Source organism: Solanum tuberosum, unplaced genomic scaffold (genome assembly GCF_000226075.1).
Source record: "Solanum tuberosum cultivar DM 1-3 516 R44 unplaced genomic scaffold, SolTub_3.0 scf00318, whole genome shotgun sequence".
NCBI classification, from domain to species: domain Eukaryota; kingdom Viridiplantae; phylum Streptophyta; class Magnoliopsida; order Solanales; family Solanaceae; genus Solanum; species Solanum tuberosum.
In genome coordinates this window covers 59,619-66,827 of record NW_006239246.1, presented here as the reverse complement: position 1 = coordinate 66,827, position 7,209 = coordinate 59,619, and positions in this window count along the sequence as shown.

Below are 7,209 nucleotides of genomic sequence, written 5' to 3'. Positions count from 1 at the left end.
GAACTAGGTGATAAATAAGCATTAAACATATATTAATCAATTATTAAAGAGATAAGCAAGGAGACAGAATATGCGCAAATAGATGTAGAAGATAATCCGGTTTTATTTTTATTAAACTACCCCAAAAAAGCATAAGATGTGCAAAAGATAAAGTTTTGAAAAGTGAGCAATTTATGAATAGAATTTATTTCATATATTTTTAAAAATAATAATAAATGTTTGTTTCTTTATAGGGATAATACCACGATATTGTTAATCGCGCTCCTCCACCATAGAAACAATTTTGATTTGAGGTCGATCTTATAAAAATTAATAATAGTTTATATTTTGAAGACGATTGAAAAGATTTAATATACACATAAGCACATAAATATTTACATATAAATACACATGATTCCCTTTTTTGAAGAATATAGTGTAGGTGGTACTCTTGAGGACGCATCGGCTTATTTAAAAAAAATGGAATTAGACCTCGTAATTCCTTTTACTTTCCCACTAACTATGGGTTAGGAGATAGTATTTGTAGATAGTTTAAGAGTCATATCCAATCCAAATTTGAAAACTGGATTGAACAATGATTTAGACAAAGAGAAATATACACAACATGATTATAATTCTTTTTTCGTTTTGTTTTAAAAAAAAGACTGAAGATTATTGCAGAAAAACTTAAAAAGTAGCAGCAAATTATTAGTGCAGAATGATTATTTTAAGCGGTAGTAGTTTGGCAAATGCATAAATTATTAATCCATACAAGAAATAGTCAAGAGCAGATTTTATTTGAAAACAATTCAAATTTTAATTTCATAAAATATCATTATGCAAATTTTATCTCTTAACAAGCAGCCAATTTTTTTTTAAAAACATTAACATCAAAAACTTGCACAAAAAAATAATATTTAGTTATAACACGCTGAAGAATTATATTTTTACATATTTTTATTTAGTCCTATAGGCATGGTTTACTAGTTGATAATAACGCTAAAAATTGACATACTAAAGCTATTAAGATCTGACTAATTGATTGACATGCTTAAACTATTAAAGTGATTACTTAGCCAACATCATTATCAAATCGGAGTTGTTTAATATTATCTTAATTACGATCAAACAGTGGTAGATATACAAAACTTATAAAACATGGTATCTCCTATTTAGGCTAAAAAGATCATTAAAAGCCTATATGCACGTTAACCACAATACTATCAAACTTATTTAGATTCTAAACATGCTTTCTAACTTTTCACATGGTGCAAATAAATTATTTGGACAACATTTATTTTATTCATAAAGGAGAGTAGTAGAGCATGTGAAAGTTTATTTTATTTGTTTATCATTTTATATGCTAAATGTCAATAATATATATTCAGATATGCAAAAGGAAGACGACATATATTTAAACCAACATTAGGAAAAAACAATTAATTTACACCGAGAGATATCACAACAGTGAGCAAGTAGGCGAACACAACCTATCGATATGCTTTCTAATACAACCAAATAGCAGTAAAATAAACACGTAGCACGTAAATCCCCTCCCCCTTAGACGATTCCCCAATATATATTATATAATAGAGTTAGAGTTTATACAAAATTATTACAAAACTAGATAAATTTCAAATAAATAAAAGCTCCAATCCGATATCCCTTCTCATGGCGACTCTTCGACTCTCAAACTTACATAACCTGCTAAGTAAAGGAGATAAAGCAACACCAACATACAATACAACAAAATTTATTTAACGGGCAGAAGCTATGAGCACAGATTAATTCACGCTCAAACAAATGATAAACTCAACAAAATAAATCATCACAAAAGAGGGGAAAGGGAACTGACCCAGGCTCTTCCTTTATTATTTCAAACATATGATACGAACAATGCAAATTCAAACTAGTAACCGGAGCTAACCAGTTATGCAGAATTATTTATCGGCAATGACGATCCAAATTGATTCGATACTAGACCCGAACACAGCAAAATCGAGTAAAGCAGCACTTAGAATATTCACCGAAATCTTTAAACTTTCAGAGTAGAGAGTATTTTATGCTCTTTATAGAATGTGTAAAACATGAGTCTAAGTGTGAGGGCAGAGGTCTGATTATATAGTTGATGGGGAAGCACGACGCTAAAGGAAAGGAATAAATTTAAGGAGACAAATAACTTATTATTTTCCTTATTCAAAGGGAGTATAAAATCGGTTTTAATTTTAATTTCACCAAATATATGAGCAATTAAATAATGAGCACAGCTAGCGCATAAAAGCAGTAATCCTCAATCAAGTATTCACCAAATACTAGATTACCATAAATAAATAAGTAAGAATCTATTTGAATTATAATTACGCCAAGGGAATCAATCACTACATTAATATACGCAAATTGACAGAATAAACATCTAAGGAAAAGAATAATCTTGGGACCAAATTATTCACTACCAATTCCTTATCCGAAGGAAGTAAAAATTAGTCCACAAGCAAAGGAAACAAAATAAAATCAACACTTACCAAGGATATAACATGTGGGAAATCTGCTTAGGACAATAATTAAGGGAGGAGGGATCAATTTACAACAACTATTAATTAATAGCATATAAAATCATTCACTAAAAATATAAGGAAATTAGTTCATGTTTTCATTTATTGATTTAAGACTTACTATATGCAATTTTCAAAATCAAGGAATTCAATTAGGTTAACCTGTAAGTAAGCTATAATATCTCAACTAATAATGTTATGTAACAAACAACTAAAGGAAATGCAATTATAAGCATAACAAATACCATATGCAAATCACATACAGATTCCAAAGCGCATCATTAGTACATCCATTTATGCTCTAATTGATTCTAAACAAGTTTGCTTCTAATTTGAATTAGACTGAGAAGCAGAATCGATTTAGGGAGTGGAACAAACTAAAATCAATGAACTATATATCAAGATTAACAAATAAACAAGCGATAACGGGCAGATTTGGGCAAATATCGGGTTTTCACATTAATTTTAGAATAAGAATCACAAATGATTATTAATTTTCGTACAAAGTAAGCATACATACAAATACTTCTACATCAGAAAAATCAGAAATCATATTGCAACTAAGAAAGAAGAATAAAATAGCTAAAAGATGAGACAATAATTTTAAAGAAATGTACCCGGACAGATCTGAATAGATCTGTCTAAATTTATCTTCACCGGAGATTGATGTCGCTGTTGGTTGCTTGTCATCGGCGTTACTGGTGGCCTCGAGTTCTCACCGGAAAAGAGGAAAGGGACGCTGGCGTTGAGCCTCTGCCCGCTGGTTGTGGCTGCTACTGGCGCTGTTGGTCGCCAGTCGGAGCTGCTGGTCTGCTGGTGGCTAATGCTGGCTGGAGCAGCTGCTCGCCTGGCTGGCTGTCTTCATCGGCTACTGCTGCTACACTGCCTTGCCGGTGGCTTGCATGCTCTCATTCGTAGCTGCTGGCCAGAGCTTGCTGCTCCTCTCGCTGGCTGGTGCTGCTGCCTTCGCTGGAAAAAGGAGAGAACGAAGGGGAAGGAGAAGTGAGCAGCAAAGAGGAGGCGGCGATGCCTCCTCTGGATTCGCCGGAGGAGAAGGGAGCTAGAGGGCGGCTGCTGCTTGAGAAAGAGGAAGAGGATGAATAATGTTTAGGGTTTAGGAGTCTTTTTAGGTTTAAAATAGGAAAGAAAGGGGAGTTGATCATAACCATTGGATTAGGATTATATGAGCGGCTAAGATTTAATCTAGGATTTAATTTAAGAATGAACGGACAAGATGAAAGGGTCTTGAAGGTAGAATTGAAATGGCCAAATTTGAAATAAAAATTGGCTAGAATTGAAATGAAAAGTGTATATAATTGAAATAAAATTGAAATTGGAATGGCTAGAATTGAAACGAATTAGAATAGAATAGGCTAAAATTTTAAATGATTTGGAGGAAAATTAAGAAAATGAAATTCAATTGATAAAATACTACATATATTTTAATATTCTTATATAAATTAAGCACAACTCAGTTTTAAAAACCTTTGAATAAATGTGTAAAATAATTATTTCGAGTTTAACTATCGGTAAATATAATAGTAATAAACAATTTAATGATAAATACAATATTTTTTTATAAATCAAGCCTACTAAGATATATATAATTTTAGACAAAATTGATTAAAATTTTAAACTTGAAATATGTTTTAAAAATATGTATTTAATCGAATAATATTTAAAAAGAGGTTATAGGTCGGTCAAAATTGGGTGTCAACAAATCATTAGCTGAAGTTTAATTTATAAATTATAGTTGCAAATGCAGTTCTAATTTTGTTTTCTTAGCTTACTCGAGAGAGAGGTTTTGGAACCAAGGCTTTTGATTAATAGTTTGTATTTACTGAGTTGATATGGGTCCAGCTTGAGAGAGTGAATCATAAACCCAATCCTACCCATCTAACTCGAGAGAGTGGATGAATTAAGGTGTGGGGTGCTCTTAATTGCTATGCTTGTTGATGTTCGAGAGAAACATCAATTATTATGGTGTGATTATGTGATTATGGGCTGATTTAGTTTATGGGTATTGCTAATTGTTAATTTAAATGTTGTTTAGAAGTGATTTCAATCAGTAATTGTGGTTCAATTTAAAGAACTATAGTTGCAAATGCAGTTCTACCTTCACGTTTTTGGCTTGCTTGAGAGAGAGGTTTTAAAACCAAGATTACTGAATTGATGGTTGTGGGTATTGGGTTGTCATGCGTTTAGCTCGAGAGAGTGAATCCTGTAACGACCCTCAAAATAAAGTAGGATAAAGTAGAGCCTCACATGGGTTTTATGCATTAATAACTTGTTAAAATAATGAAGAATAGCCTTTTCAGTCAGTTTTAAAGAGTTTGGAAGTCAAACGTCAAGGGACGACCAAGACGTTCGGAAACTAGTTTTTTACGTGTTGATGTGTTCTAGTATGTTGTTCATGTTTTTATGTGTTGTTTGGAGTCTAAAATCAGTGGAGGTGACCCTAGTGTCTTAATAAATGTTTTTAGGGTCAAAACGTTCGGGTACGACTCCCCGGGACCACCCTAAGGGTCCCCGAGGAGAACCCCAACCCTTGGCCAAACAAGCTGCCAAGGCAGCTTGAAGTTGTGCATAGAGGGAGTGGCTCCGCATCGCGGACCTGCTCCACCAAGGGCCAAAAAATTTTGGTCCGCGTCGCGGACTCTACTGTCTCGAATTTAATTTCCAGAAAACTTGTGGGAACATCTCCGCGTCGCGAACTTGTTTCCCGACGAAATCTGTGAAAATAAAACTCAAGTTTGACTTGTTTAAAAAGGTCCAACTAAGTGAGGGGTACTTTGGGGAATTATTATAAACGGTTATTCTACCTATTTTAGGTTATTTTAAGTTTTATAAAACCCCAAAACCTAAAATTAGACCCCATTTCTTCAAATTGACCCTTCCCTCTCAAAATAGATTCTCTCAAAAACTCCATTGAAGACCTTGATGAAGCTCAAGCTAAAAGATGGGTTTTCAACTGATTTCTTCTTCAATTTCATGGGTCTTCAATAATTAAGGTATGGTGACTCTTGATTCTTGAATAACCTCTCATTCAAGGAGTTCTATCAAAGATTTTCAAAAGTGATTCAAAGACCAAAATTCCCAATTTTTAATCTAAACATGGGTTCCCTGTCAAACGATTTTCTAAATCATTCTATTGATGAATTAATGTGGAATTAATGTTTTTAAGACAATTTTTAAAGGAATTCTTGAAGAACCCATGATCCCCAAATTCTCAAAAATTGGCCTATGATGTGGGTCTTTGTGAATGTGATCTCTATTGATGAAATTTTGTTTAGATTAGATTGTATGGATGTTTCTTATGATTATCTATAGTTGTTCATGTTGAATTGTTGGTATATTGATGAGTTGAGGATTATGGCCTTATGGGCAAAGTTATGGGTTGATCCCTTTGTTTATGGAATTGTACTTAGACTATGTTTATGATATTGAATTATATTTTTGATTCCTATTTCTACCTATGTCAATTGATTATGAATTGTTGAGGATTGATAACCTGGTGATCATGGCTTGGAGAATTGGTAAATTGACCTAACTTCTAGTCTATAGTATGAGAATTGATGTTGTGAGGTTTTGATCCACTTATGGTGGAGGTGTTACTTCTTGTCTATCTATACATGTTGAGATCATGGCCTTGAAGGCAATAAATGTGAAGTGAATTGATGATTATGATGCCTATGTTTATAAAGTTATGTTATGAAGGTTATGTATGAAATCCTCAATGCTAGCATGATGTTTAAAGTGTGTTGATGATGAGGAGTATAATGTGAATGATAATGTTAGGGATAAGGTTTGGTCTACATGATTGATTATATTAGGTACTATTGTGGAAAGACCCCTACCTATATGACCCCTATATGAATGTTTGATCATATACATGTCAGGAGTACCAATTCAATGTTGAATGTGTCTTTGTCTCCTATGATGAAGTGTGGGTGTGTGGTCTAGAATCCCTAAGGGCTTTATATGTGAAGTGCTCATGAATTGGGGACATTGTGAATGTGTTGTGATCCCTTTAAGGAAAGAACACTCAATATCAATGTTGTTGTTAATATGTCACTATGAGGACCAATATGCACACACACTCTACATGTATAGCTATCAATATGATGTGTTATGGTGTCTATTGAAAAGTGAACTCTTATATGCACCATTACATCTTATTATGCATGCATAGTGTATGATTACCAAGGTATGAATATGTATTGTATAAAGATGTTTATGTGAAATTCTTTCTCACATATGTACACACACACATGAATGAATGAATAAGATTTATGATAATCTAGTGAAAGTGAGTCTCTTGAAAGGTTTCCTCAATTGTACTCTAAACTAGACTATGTTAAGAATATGGTATGACTATGTGAAAGGTCATTCTCACATAATGTAGGTTCTATGATGAAAGGTCATTCTCATCTTAGAAACCTTTGAGCTATATGATATGAGGGATTAAGTCCCTAAAGCCTATTTTATGAACTAATGTTAAATAAAGGCTTAAAGATGTTTAAAAAGGGAATTAGAGCTTAGCACCGAGTGAACATGAAAAATGAGAGTGGGGGCTTCACGTTTAGCAAGTCCGGCTTCCCACAAGAGAACCTTCACGTTTAGAAAGTCCGGGTTCCCTACATAGATGTTGTCTCATGAGATGGAAACCTCCACGCCT